The following is a 13,657-nucleotide window of genomic DNA, read 5'->3' on the forward strand; positions in this document are numbered from 1 at the left end:
TCATCGTCGGGTGCGTGTTGGGTTGAGGGAAATCTCTGGATCAGGCTGCTCGGCAGGCTTCAGCGATGTGGCCTTTCTTTTGGCATTGGTGGCAGTACAAATCTCTGAAGGGGCATCTTGCTCTGGAGTGGTTGCCGTTGCATCCATTGCATTTGGCGGGCAGGTGGCTGTGGGAGGCGAAAGACCATTGAATCTGAAGGCAAGAGATGTCCCTGGTGGGAGGGTCGAGCTGTCTTTTGTCAAGGGGGTCCATGTGGCTTTCGGTGTCATCTGGAAGGTGGTTGATGGAGGGGATTGCACGTTTGATTTCAGAGACGGAAGCGTCTGAGATCTCTGCGGCTTTGGCAGCTTTTACGATGTCTTGTAGGGTGGCGTCTTCGTCTATCAGATATTTGTTTTGTAAGGTTATGTTGCTCATGCCGAAGATGAGGCGGCCGATGAGATGGTCTTCCGGGTCTTTGAATTTGCATTTTGATAGAAGGGCTCAGAGTCGGGTAGTGAAGTCATTGATGGATTCCCGGTCAGCCTGCCACATGTGCGCGAACTGGTTTCGGCTGACGCAGGCAGGAGTAGTGGGATGGAAATGCATAGCTAGCTTCTCCTGGAGGGAAGACCAAGCGACGGTCTCCACAGATTCAGGGTCGACTAGTGTGGCTGAGAGTATCTTGATCGGGGTTGAAGAAGGCCGGTGCCTGTGCCATGGAGGAGGCCATCAGGAACGCGGAGGTCGGGCACCCTCTTCACCACTGTTAAATCAGAGACTGGAGACCACGAGTTGATAACAGCTCTTTTTATTGAAGAGAACAATCAGGAGTGTTCAGCTCTGCTAACAGACTTCAACTGAGAACAATGACAAAAAGCCGTGTCTATTTATACTTTGTAAAAGTGCAGGAAAACCTTTTGACAGTTATTTGTTTTTGGTGGCAAGTCTATTTGACTTGCCGCTTCTTAACCAATCAACGATCAGCTTTCAAACAGCATAAGAAGACATAACAGGTCTCCCCTAATCTGTAAGTGTACATTTGGTTTTTCTAGCCTAAGTGTAAAACTTTACACTTTTCTGCAATGAATTTTATTGTTAGATATGCTGAGGGTTCAAGTCGATCTAGATCCAACTGGATCTTCAGCCTATCTTCTGAAGTGTTGGCTATTCCTGCCATTTTAGTGTTGTCTTCAAATTTGATGATTTCCCCATTTCTCCTCTCATACAAATCATTCATGAAGATGTTGAAGAGTCCTAGACCAAAAAAAGAACCTTGGGGTCCTCCACTGCTTGTTTCCTCCCTGCAGATGTAATTACATTGAGGACCACAGGCTGACTCCATCTGGGCATGATGCTGTCTATCCCTCATATTTTTAGCTTAGCAAGAAATAGGTTGTGGTTTACTTTGGTTTACTTTCTGAAATCCAAATGTTGTATACTATGTGCACTGCATTTCACTGGTCCACTAATTTAGTATTTTTTATCAAAAATGAAATAATCTTTATTTATGATATGTTTTTTTATACTATATTGAGCCAACATGATTATTAATTTATGCATTATTTCTTATAAAATCTACCTAGCTTTTAATTCTACCTTAAACATTCTGGTTGTTCTGCGAGGAATGCATTTTTCTGAAGTTTAACTAAGAGGATCATGGCATAGATTTTAGCCACAATATCTGCTAGTCCATTTTGTCTATAATTGCTAGAGTCCTTTTTATTCTATATTTTAGATAAATAAAATGCTACTATTGCCAACTTCAATCCGAGTGGATAGGGCAGGTCTTATTTATATGTGAAAATGAAGATACCAAAAGAGGCCCCAACAACCAGAGATATTGATGAGTTAAATAGTTGGTAGCATGTCTTCTCCATGGAATATACTGCTTGCATTTCAGGCCTTTTATGATTAATCTCAACATGAACATAATGGGGTAAAGCATTGACATTTTTGCTAATATGGAGAAAAGCAGTTCTTAAATTCCATGGAGGAGACATGATTGCATCTATTGCTCACCCACCACTTATTTTTACCACATGGAGAAAAACACACAGAAACCTGTGGGACTTTGTAGGTGCCTACTAATGTTGACATCTGGATGGAGATTTCCTTGTCAGCTCTATCAAAAAGAGCCAGAAGATTGTCCTTCCTTCCACAGCCGTAGTTGGGGACATTGGCTTCTCCAGTGGAGAGAATGTCCAGCAAGGCATCTGAAGTGCGGAAAGTGCTCATATAGTTGTCATGGATATTGTAGCCAAGTGTGAGGTTGTGCAGGAACTGGGAATTCTTGTTGATCAGTTGAATGTTGAAAAGTAATAAAAAGCGAAAGAAAAAACCATAAACATCCCTATTGTAAAAAAATGTGTTATTATGATCAACAGCAACAACAATACTTCTTTTAATATATAATCTTCCATAAGCCTGCTGAGTAGTGATGGGCGAACCCAACGGTGTTCAGGTTCGGCGAGTTTGGATGAACTTCAGGCAAAGTTTGGCTGAACCTGAACCCGAACGGTCCATGGCGTCAAAGCTCTGCCCCTAGAAATTTTTATTTTTACATGAAAGGACCTCCCTTAGCTTGTGGCGCCACTGCGGCGTCCTTTTTTGTAAAAATAAAAATTAATAAAAATAAAAAATCTGTAAAAATAAAAAACTATGGGATTCCGGGGTGGAGCTTTGATGTCATGTATACCGGCAGGTTGTTAAGCATGCCAAGCTGATCACTTCTTGGATTCCATCCTCCCTCCATTATTCTAGTGCTGCCCCCAGAATCCAGGAAGTGATCACCTTGTTGTGCTTAGCAACCTGCCGGTATACTGATGTCAAAGCTCTGCCCCCGGAATCCCTTCATTTATTTATTTATTATTATTTGGATTTGTATGCCGCCCCTCTCCGAAAACTCGGGGCGGCATACATGGGATTCCCCAGCTCATTTTGTGTTTCCCGACCGGCCGACAGCTCCCCCGTGTTTGCCTTCCTCTGCCGCCACCAGCACCCGGCTCCTCCTCCTCTTCTCAGCAGATGACAGCCGGGTGGTGGCTTTTGCGGTGTTCGGCATGAACGCTGAACCGGAGCACGAAAATCGGGTTCGGGTTCGGCCTGCTGAACACCGCAAAATTCAATACAGACCCGAATTGTGCAGGTTCGGTTCACCCAACCCTACTGCTGAGCCTTAAGTGAGCATTGAACCAAAAGCAATGAGCAGTTACAGAAATATGGAAATCGGCTGAGTTACGGCAACTAAAACTGATTCAACTACAACTTTAAAGAAAGTTAATTATTGAAGGGATAAATTAAGGATTGAACAGAGAGAGGAAAAAATCTACAGCCCTTTCAGCTTTTTCTTAGACCCCTTTTTGAGTCTCTTTCATAAAACCAGACAAAAGTGAGAAGCCATGGAAATCAAAATCATTCAGGAAATTAGACATATTCACAATATAGGAATAAATGGGAGGAAAACAGAAAATAAGGAGAGTGTTAGCAAGGAGGGAGTGCAACTCCATCACCCTGAATGACTTACACATCATGGAAAACAAACTGAAGAGAAGGAGACATGTTGAAAAGCAACTTTGCATGCAATGTTTCATCTCCATTGGTGACTATACCAATGAGATGGTCTCCTGGGCTGTAAAAGCTCTGTGGTTGTTTTTCATCCTGGTGCTCCAAACTCAGCGGGCATTTCCTTCTCAGCTTCCCAGAGACTGGATAGGACAAAAGCAGCATCAGAAGCAGGAGGTCCATAATTCATGGAGTGACTCAATCAATCTCTTTCCTGTGCCTAAAGAACAATTACAATAATTCAGAGGATTCTTGGAAGGTGGAATATGATCCAGTTGCTTTCCTGATTGACACACAGCTTCACCTGGAAAGGAGAGAGACATACATGCAATAGCACAGACTCTGCCTGTCCCCAAACTCCATATTTCTCTGCCCAAAGTCTCCCCTGGAGGAATCAGCCAAAGAGCAGAGCTAAAACTTTGATCATAATTCTCCCTCTCAGGAGAGATCCCTGGATAATTCAACTTTGGGGGATTTTCTGGAGAGAAATGAAAGGGAAATAATCCCCATATGGCACATAATGGCATATGGGCAGAGATGGAATTAAATCAGTCATCTAGAATTGAGAGGTTTGGGAGCTCCATGCTTGAAACTGACCCTGGAGGGAATACAGGGGCAACTGTGGCTGAAGAAACAAATAAATCTGAGATTTGTTAGCATAAAGACAAAGTCCCAGGGGCCAGTTAATGCCAGAGCATCTCACAGATCTGAAATAGCTGCCTGCTGAGTTAAAGCCAACATGTACTTAACTTATTTTGAAAGCTAAAGCTCAAAGGCTCCACACAAAAGGGCTGATGCAACTTTAGTGAAAAACTAGTTGCCAGAACTTTGCAGAGTTAAAAAAAACTTTCCCTCTCTCTAACACATACACAGAGAGAGAGAGAGAGAGAAAAGAGGGAAGTTAGAAAAAATCTGGCTATCTTAGCAACCTAAAGATGAGTGGACTTCAACTCCCAGAATTCCAAAGTCTGCACTCAGGGACCTTTCTCTCCTGGGCCGTTCCATGCTTTAGCTGTCTTTCTCCCTGCCTATAGGGGGCAATCTGTGCTCTGGCCTGTTAAATCCTAACTGGCCTCCTCAGGCAGTGAGTAGGACAACTAAAGCTGGCAAAGACCCATCTGGGTTTTTTGTAGGCCCATTCTCACCAGGCCTTTTGAACATGTTTGTTTGAAGATAAATAAATATAGGAATGGACAGATGTGGTCACATGTAAAACTACATTACCCAGAGTGCAATTTCACTACATTCCCCCTAATGAAAATGTCTTAAAGAAACATGTCTCTATACAATCTCACTGTTTCTATCTGTGGTGACTGTTTGGGGTCTGAGGATGCCCACAGATTGGGGAGAAGGGAGGCCTATCCCCCCTCCTGCCTCTGTCCCTCCCCCTCCCTCTGGGTAGCGTCTTAAAGGGCTTTGGGCCTTGTGTGGCCCCTGTGAGGAAAAGGCCTTTCCGTCTAGAGGCGCCTTGGGGGCATCAATACAGGCAGCCCTCAACTGATGACGGTTCCCTCAGAGACCGTTTGTAGAAAGAAGAGACTCAGGAACATTTTCCACCCTTATAACCCTTGCAGCATCCCCAGGGTCATGTGATTGACATTCCGATGCTTTGCGGCTGACTCACATTTGTGACAGTCACAGTGTCTGGGAGTCACGTGATCCCCTTTTGGGACCTTCTGACAAGCAAAGTCGATGGGGAAGCCAGGTTCACTTCATATCCCGTGTGAGTCATTCAACAACCATAGTGATTCACTCAACAACTGTGGCACAATAGGTCCTTCAATGGGGCAAAATTCGCTTAACAGTGGTCTTGCTTAGCAACAGATAATTTGGGCTCCACTGTGGTTGCACGTCAAGGACCATCTTCATGGTGGACACAGAAAGTCTGCAGAGATGTAAATCAAACCAAAATAAATCATTTCCCCCACCTTGAACACAACAAGAAAGCTATTCAATTCAACTCAAAATCTATTTGTAATCTTGTGCACTGAAATTTTATGAAAAAGTTCACATGAAACGTTTGGACAAAGAGAACAGAAATGTTTATTCTCTCTGGGTATACCAAAAACGGTTTGCAAAGCGGGTACTCTTCATAAGGGAAGAGACACTTGTACAGAAGCTAAAGAGCAGGTTATATAGTTTTTACAAGTCACAAAGGTACATAGAATTCCTTGCCCAAATATGGTCTAAATCCTGTCTCTTTCTCCTGGAGATGAATAGTACCTTATATGGTTTATTGGTTTATTGGGCTGGAAGCATCTGGCTGCACACACACACACACACACACACACACACACACACACACATTGCCCCCCCGTGAAATTTGCATAATCCATCGTAAAACAAAAGGTTCCTTTTTATTATTTTTATTATAATGGCATAAAATAGAAAATAAAAGTAGTAAAGAAACGAGAAAGGGGGGAAAGAGGGGGGAGAAAAAGTGTGGAATAAAGAGGAAAAGAAAAGAAAGGGAAAGGAAGATAGAGGAAGGACAGAAAGGGAAAGGAGTGGAGTGGAAGGGCTGAAAAGCTAAATCTCAGGATCTCTGGGATCCCTTTTGGCTCAGGCAGTGGGATTCCCCGCCGGTTCCCCCTCTGGGCAAAGCGAAGGGGTCGCAGAAAGGCTGCCCAGCCCAGAATGGGGCTTCAGGCGAAGCCCGACCGGAGAAACGCCGGAGGGGCCAAGAAAGGCCGCCTAAAACCAGCCAAGCCCGTTTTGCAAGGAAGCCCCGAAGCCCCCGCGGTTCTTTCGGGAGGGATGGAGAGGATGCGGCTGCTCAGCCCCAGAGAATGCCAACTCTGTGGGACCTTATTGGTCGCTGGGATTCGTGCAGTAGCAGGAGGTTCTGGAGGTACTCTGGTCCAATGCCATGTAGGGCTTTAAAGGTCATAACCAACACTTTGAAATTGTGACCGGAAACTGATCGGCAGCCAATGCAAGTCACGGAGTGTTGAAAGAAATGTGGGCGAATCTTGGAAGCCCCACGATGGGTCTCGCTTCAGTCCTGGCTGAGGTTTCCCAGACCCGCTTCTCGGTCCAAGGACTGGGCTCGCTGCTACAGAGGAGGCAGCCCAGATGGGGACCGAAATGACAGCATTGCCTTTGGGTTGTGTCCTTGCCGAGGGGGGGGGGGCGCTACTCTCTGGAACCGCTTCTTGCTGGCTTTGCTTTGGGGTCTGACCTCCTTGCTTGCTGCTAAGCCAAATTTCAGCAAGCAAGGGATTGCAGGCACATGAATGCAATCTGGCCAGTTCAAAGCCAGTTCACCAAACTCAATAAAAGGAGCCTGCAGGAGGAGGTGCTCAGAAGAGTAAGTATGGCATCAGAAGGAATGGTGTGTGTATTTGGGGGAGGATCAGAGAAACCCACCTCCCACCCCCTGTTCTGCCTGACCGGCCTCAAGCAATGATTAATGGTCCAGAAAAGAAGGTCAGACACACACGTGGATAGTTAATCAGCAAACTTGTATTTAAACAGTAAAGAAAAAAGACTAAAACAAATGGTCCTTACTTTCAGGAGAAACCAAGAGGATTCGTTGCAAAATTCAATCAGCTACAAAGTTCAGTCAAAAGCCAACCCATACAAAAGTCACAGAGCAGAAATAGTCCAAGAGTCTCTGAATATACACAGCACAAAAGCAGCAGCTTGTCCCAGAGCGTTCAACTCCCCCAACACTGAAGTACAATACACGAGCAGGAACTTCAGAGCAGGAACTTCAGAGCAGGAACAAACCACAAACCACCCAGATAATCAGCCACAGTTTGCCTTGGCCCCGTTTCCTTTTTATGCTGTTTAGCCCTCATTCAGCGAACCACACCCAGCCCAGGTGTGTTTCTCCTACTTATTAAAGCGACCCCTTCTTTGTAAGGCCCTACGGCTGCGTAAATTGATGTATTGTCCTGCAGACGAGCTGAGAGAAGATAGACTGTCTGACGAATTGCGAGCCCCTTCCCCTGAACTGTCTGCCAATTCGTCCTGGCTCTCTGCCCCATCTTCCTGACTGCTGGCTACATCTTCCTGGCTGTCAGCTGCATCATCCTGGCTGTCAGCCAGGCTTTCACAGTCACTGTGTGCCGCGTCTCCCCCATCTGTGGGGGCAACAGCTGGCCCAGGCCCAAACACAACACCCCTCAGCCAATGGTGTCCCACTTTACTAATGTTAAGATCCGCCACCCCCCACCCTGGTCAATAGTGTCCTTCTTTAGCAATTTTAAAATCTGGTCGCCTTACCCATAAGTCACCACAGACAGAAACAGTGAGATTGCATTGAGACATATTTCTTAAAGACATGGCATTAGGGGAAATGTAGTGAAATTGCACTCTGGGTAATGTAGTTTTACATGTGATGACATCTATCTATCTATCTATCTATCTATCTATCTATCTATCTATCTATCTATCTATCTATCTATCTATCTATCTATCTATCTACAACAGGCCTTGTGAGAATAGGCCTAAAAAAACACCAGATGGGTCTTTGCCAGCTTTAGTTAGGATTTAAAGGTCAGAGCACAGACAGCCCCCTACAAGCAGCGAGAAGGTCAGCTAAAGCATAGAAAGGCCTAGGAGAGGAAGGTCCCTGAGTGCTGCCTGGAATTCTGGGAGTTGAAGTCCACTCATCTTCAGGTTGCTAAACTAGCCAATCTTTTCTAACTTCTCTCTGGTTTTGTGTGTGTGTGTGTCTCTGTGTGAATGTGTATCTGTGTGTGAAAGAGAGAAAGTTTTTCGTAACTGCAAAATGGTTTTTTGTAACTGCAAAACTGCCAAAAACTGGCAACTAATTTTTCACTAAAGTTGCATCAGCCCTTTTATGTGGAGCCTTTGAGCTTTAACTTTCAAAATAAAGTTAAATCCATGTTGGCTTTAACTCAGCAGGCAGCTATTTCAGGTCTGTGAGATGCTCTGGCATTAACTGTCCCCTTGGATTTTGTCTTCATGCCAACAAATCTCAGATTTATTTGTTTCTTTAGCCACAGTTGCCGTGTATTCCCTCCAGGGTCAGTTTCAAGCATGGAGCTCCCAAACCTCTCAATTGTAAGAGCTTTTATTAAGACTTACAAAGTGGCGCTCAAGGCGGCAAGATGCGCGTACCATGCCGCCTTGATTGCATCAGCGGAATCCCGCCCGGCCGCTCTGTTTAGGGTGACCCGCTCCCTTCTTAACCAGGGGGGAGTTGGGGAGCCCTTGCAGAGTAGTGCCGAGGAGTTTAACACGTTTTTCGCTGATAAAGTCGCTCAGATCCGGGCCGACCTCGACTCCAATTGTAAAACAGAGTCGACTGACAACGAGTCAGCCGAGGTGACTGGGGCACGTACTTGTCCACCTGTCTGGGAAGAGTTTGATCTGGTGACACCTGATGAAGTGGACAAGGCCATTGGAGCTGTGAGTTCCGCCACCTGTTTACTGGATCCGTGTCCCTCCTGGTTGGTTTCGGCCAGCAGGGAGGTGACACGGAGCTGGGCCCAGGAGATTACCAACGCTTCCTTGGGGAGGGGAGTTTTTCCATCACTCTATAAAGAAGCGCTTGTGCGCCCCCTCCTCAAGAGGCCCTCCCTGGACCCAGCCGTACTTAACAACTATCGTCCAGTCTCCAACCTTCCCTTTATGGGGAAGGTTGTCGAGAAGGTGGTGGCACTCCAGCTCCAGCGGTCCTTGGAAGAAGCCGATTATCTAGGTCCCCAGCAGTCGGGTTTCAGGGCCGGTTACGGCACGGAAACCGCTTTGGTCGCGTTGATGGATGATCTCTGGCGGGCCCGGGACAGGGGTTTATCCTCTGTCCTGGTGCTCCTTGACCTCTCAGCGGCTTTCGATACCATCGACCATGGTATCCTTCTGCACCGGCTGGAGGGGTTGGGAGTGGGAGGCACTGTCCTTCAGTGGTTCTCTTCCTACCTCTCTGGCCGGTCGCAGTCGGTGTTAGTGGGGGGCCAGAGGTCGACTCCTAGGTTTCTCCCTTGTGGGGTACCTCAGGGGTCGGTCCTCTCCCCCCTGCTATTCAACATCTACATGAAACCGCTGGGCGAGATCATCCAAGGACATGGGGTGAGGTATCATCAATATGCGGATGATACCCAGCTTTACATCTCCACCCCATGCCCAGTCAACGAAGCGGTGGAAGTGATGTGCCGGTGCCTGGAGGCTGTTGGGGCCTGGATGGGTGTCAACAGACTCAAGCTCAACCCGGATAAGACGGAGTGGCTGTGGGTTCTGCCTCCCAAGGACAATCCCATCTGTCCGTCCATCACCCTGGGGGGGGAATTATTGACCCCCTCGGAGAGGGTCCGCAACTTGGGCGTCCTCCTCGATCCACAGCTCACATTAGAACAACATCTTTCAGCTGTGGCGAGGGGGGCGTTTGCCCAGGTTCGCCTGGTGCACCAGTTGCGGCCCTATCTGGACCGGGACTCATTGCTCACAGTCACTCATGCCCTCATCACCTCGAGGTTCGACTACTGTAATGCTCTCTACATGGGGCTACCTTTGAAAAGTGTTCGGAAACTTCAGATCGTGCAAAATGCAGCTGCGAGAGCAGTCATGGGCCTACCTAGGTATGCCCATGTTTCACCATCACTCCGCAGTCTGCATTGGTTGCCGATCAATTTCCGGTCACAATTCAAAGTGTTGGTTATGACCTTTAAAGCCCTTCATGGCATCGGACCAGAATATCTCCGAGACCGCCTCCTGCCGCACGAATCCCAGCGACCGATTAGGTCCCACAGAGTGGGCCTTCTCCGGGTCCCGTCAACTAAACAATGTCGGTTGGCGGGCCCCAGGGGAAGAGCCTTCTCTGTGGCGGCCCCGGCCCTCTGGAACCAACTCCCCCCGGAGATTAGAACTGCCCCTACCCTTCCTGCCTTCCGTAAACTCCTTAAAACCCACCTTTGCCGTCAGGCATGGGGGAACTGAAACATCTCCCCCTGGGCACGTTTAATTTATGCATGGCATGTCTGTGTGTGTGACTGTTAGCATATGGGGTTTTTTAAATATTTAAATATTTTAAATTTGTCTGATTGCTTATGATTTGTTTTTTACATGTTGTGAGCCGCCCCGAGTCTTCGGAGAGGGGCGGCATACAAATCTAAGTAATAAATAATAAATAAATAAATTCAAAATGACCGATTTAATTCCATCTCTTCCCCTGCCATTATGTGCAATATGGGGTTATTTCCCTTTCATATCACTCCAGAGAATCCCCCAAAGTTGAATTATCCAGGGATCTCTCCTGAGAGGGAGAATTATGATCAAAGCTTTAGCTCTGCTCCTTGGCTGAATTCTCCAGGGGAGACTGTGGGCAGAGAAATATGGAGTTTTCATACAGGCAGAGTCTGTGCTCTTGCATGCATGTCTCTCTCTTTTCCAGGTGAAGCTGTGTTTCAATCAGGGAAGCAACTGGATCATATTCCACCTTGTGAGAATCCTCTGAATTCTTCTAAATCTTCTTTAAGAACAGGAAGGAGATTGATTGAGTCACCCCATGAATTATGGACCTCCTGGTTCTGCTTATGGTGCTGCTTGTGTCCCATCCAGTCTCTGGGAAGCTGAGAAGGAAATGCCCTCTGAGTTTGGAGCACCAGGATGGAAAGCAACCACAGAGATTTTACAGCCCAGGAGACCATCTCATTGGTATAGTCACCAGTGAAAAGGAATTATTGCCTACAAAGTTGCTTTTCAGTGTGCCTCCTTCTCTTCAGTTTGTTTTTCATGATCTGTAAGTCATTCAGGGTGATGGAGTTGTGCTCCCACTGTTCTAACACTCTCCATGTTTCTGTCCCCCCCCCCATTTATTCCTATGTTGGGGTGTCAGAAATAGGTTTATTTTTTGAAGTAATATTACAATGCAAGAAAATGGTCTGTAACCATAGGAAAGGCTGATGTAAGCCATAATCAATATGTAATCATGGGTTTATTAACTGTGCTGCAACCTGATTGGCTGTAATCTATATAAAAGGAATAACACTCTTGCATGGGTGTAATTTTTGGTTTGTGATTAGTGGTTCGTGGTTAGTTGTTAATGGTTAGTTGATAGTTGCAGTAGTAAATGTAATAGTAGTTGTATGATAGTATTATGGGTGGTTTGTTTTAGTGGTTAAATGTAAAGGTGATAGTTTATTAGAGAAATGTTTTGCTAAGAAGAAAAGTAAAATATATTTTTACAAGAAAGCCTGCTTTAGTGTTTTTCATTGAAGACTTCAGTTAAGTATAGTTGTGAACTGTGGCTAGTTGGTGGGGTTACCTTCCGCCTGCGCAAAACTCTCCCAACATGGGGAATATGTCTAATTTTCTGAATGATTTTGATTTCCACAACTTCTCTCTTTTGTCTGGTTTTGTGAAAAAATTCAAATCCAAAAAAGGCTGAGAAAAGCTGAATGAACTGCAGATTATTTTCTTCTCTCTGTTCAATCTTTAATTTATCACTTTAATAATGATTTTTATTTAAAGTAGTGGTGGAATCAATTGTAGTTGCCGTACCTCAGCCGTGTTCCATATTTAATAATAATAATAATGATGATGATGATAATAATAATAATAATAATAATAATAATAATAATAATAATAATTTTTTGGATTTGTATGCCGCCCCTCTCCGTAGACTGTAACTGATCATTGCTTTTGGTTCAATGCTTGCTTAAGGCTCAGTAGACTTGTGGAGGATTATTTATTTGTTTTGTCAGGTATGTATTGGTGGTATTCAAAGATATTATATTTATATAATATCTAATTATATAAATATAATATAATATCATTATACAGTGATCCCCCGCTCGTTGCGAGGGTTCCATTCCAGGACCCCCCGCAACGAGCGGGTTTTCGCGAAGTAGCGCTGCGGAAGTAAAAACACCATCTGCGCATGTGCAGATGGTGTTTTTACTTCCGCAGCGCTAGCGAGGAGCCGAAGATTGGGGGCGGTGCGGGTGTTTTAAAACGTCCCCGCCGACATGGGGGGCTCGCTAGCACCCCCCTAACCCGGGTTGGGGGTTCGGGGGTGTGCTAGTGAGCCCCCCATGTCGGCGGGGATGTTTTAAAACACCCGCGCGACTTTCCAATGAACAGCCCTCCCAGGCCGGCTCCGATCGTTTTAAAACAGGCGCGGGGCTTCTCCGCTGACTCCTAAAGCGGGGAAGTTCGCCAGGAGTCAGCGGAGAAGCCCCGCGCCTGTTTTAAAACGATCGGAGCCGGCCTGGGGGATCGGAGCCGGCCTGGGGGGGCTTTCCCTTTCAGGGCGGGCGAGCGGCGGGGCGCGGCAGCAGCGAGGTGTTTGCGTGGGCGGTGGGGAAACCCCAATCTTCGGCTCCTTGCTGCTGGGAAGTAAAAACACCATCTGCGCATGCGCAGATGGTGTTTTTACTTCCGCAGCGCTACTTCGCGAAAACCCGCTCGTTGCGGGGGGTCCTGGAACGGAACCCCCGCAATGATCGGGGGATCACTGTATTTGTATTTATATGTTTTTAAAACTGTTCAATAAAATGTTTTTTTTTTTAAGTATGTGGAATTAATAGAAAAAACGGGGAGTAAAAGGCCTTGGAAAGCTCTTGGGCTAAATGAATTGGGGAGGGAGAGAGAAGAAAGAGAGAGAGAGAGGAGGAGGAAGGAAAGGAGGGGGGAAAAGAGAAAATACAGGGAAGGGAGGAATGGTGGGATTTAGTTGGTTTTCCCTTTGTCAGGAAGTTGGGAGTTTGATCCTAGGTAAAGGCAGATGTAAGTTCCGTTGCATGGGCGGAGGGTTGGACTAGATGACCTGCAAGGTCCCTTCCAATTCTGTTGATGTGTTCATCTGAACTGGCTGAATTGCCTGGCCCTGGCCCCTCCTTCTGGCCTCCCCTGCCTCACCCCTCGCCTTCTGACGGCCCCCTCTCCGAGAAAACGACCTGTCTAAACATCCCGTGGATCCCTTGGAATTCCCCACCGGTTCCCTCTTTGCACCAAGGGAAGAGATCGTGGAAAGGCTGCTGAGCCTAGAATGGGGCTTCCTCGAAAGTAGAAATTGGGAACAATCAGCAAGGAGGAGGACCAATGGGAATTTTCCCTTCTGTAGCGTCATCTGTCTCCGGGAAGACTCTCCCTTGTCTTCACCCACTGGAGGAGAGAGTTCTGCCCAGAGAAGCTAAGATCCCC

This window comes from Erythrolamprus reginae, chromosome 10 (genome assembly GCF_031021105.1).
Source record: "Erythrolamprus reginae isolate rEryReg1 chromosome 10, rEryReg1.hap1, whole genome shotgun sequence".
NCBI lineage: Eukaryota > Metazoa > Chordata > Lepidosauria > Squamata > Dipsadidae > Erythrolamprus > Erythrolamprus reginae.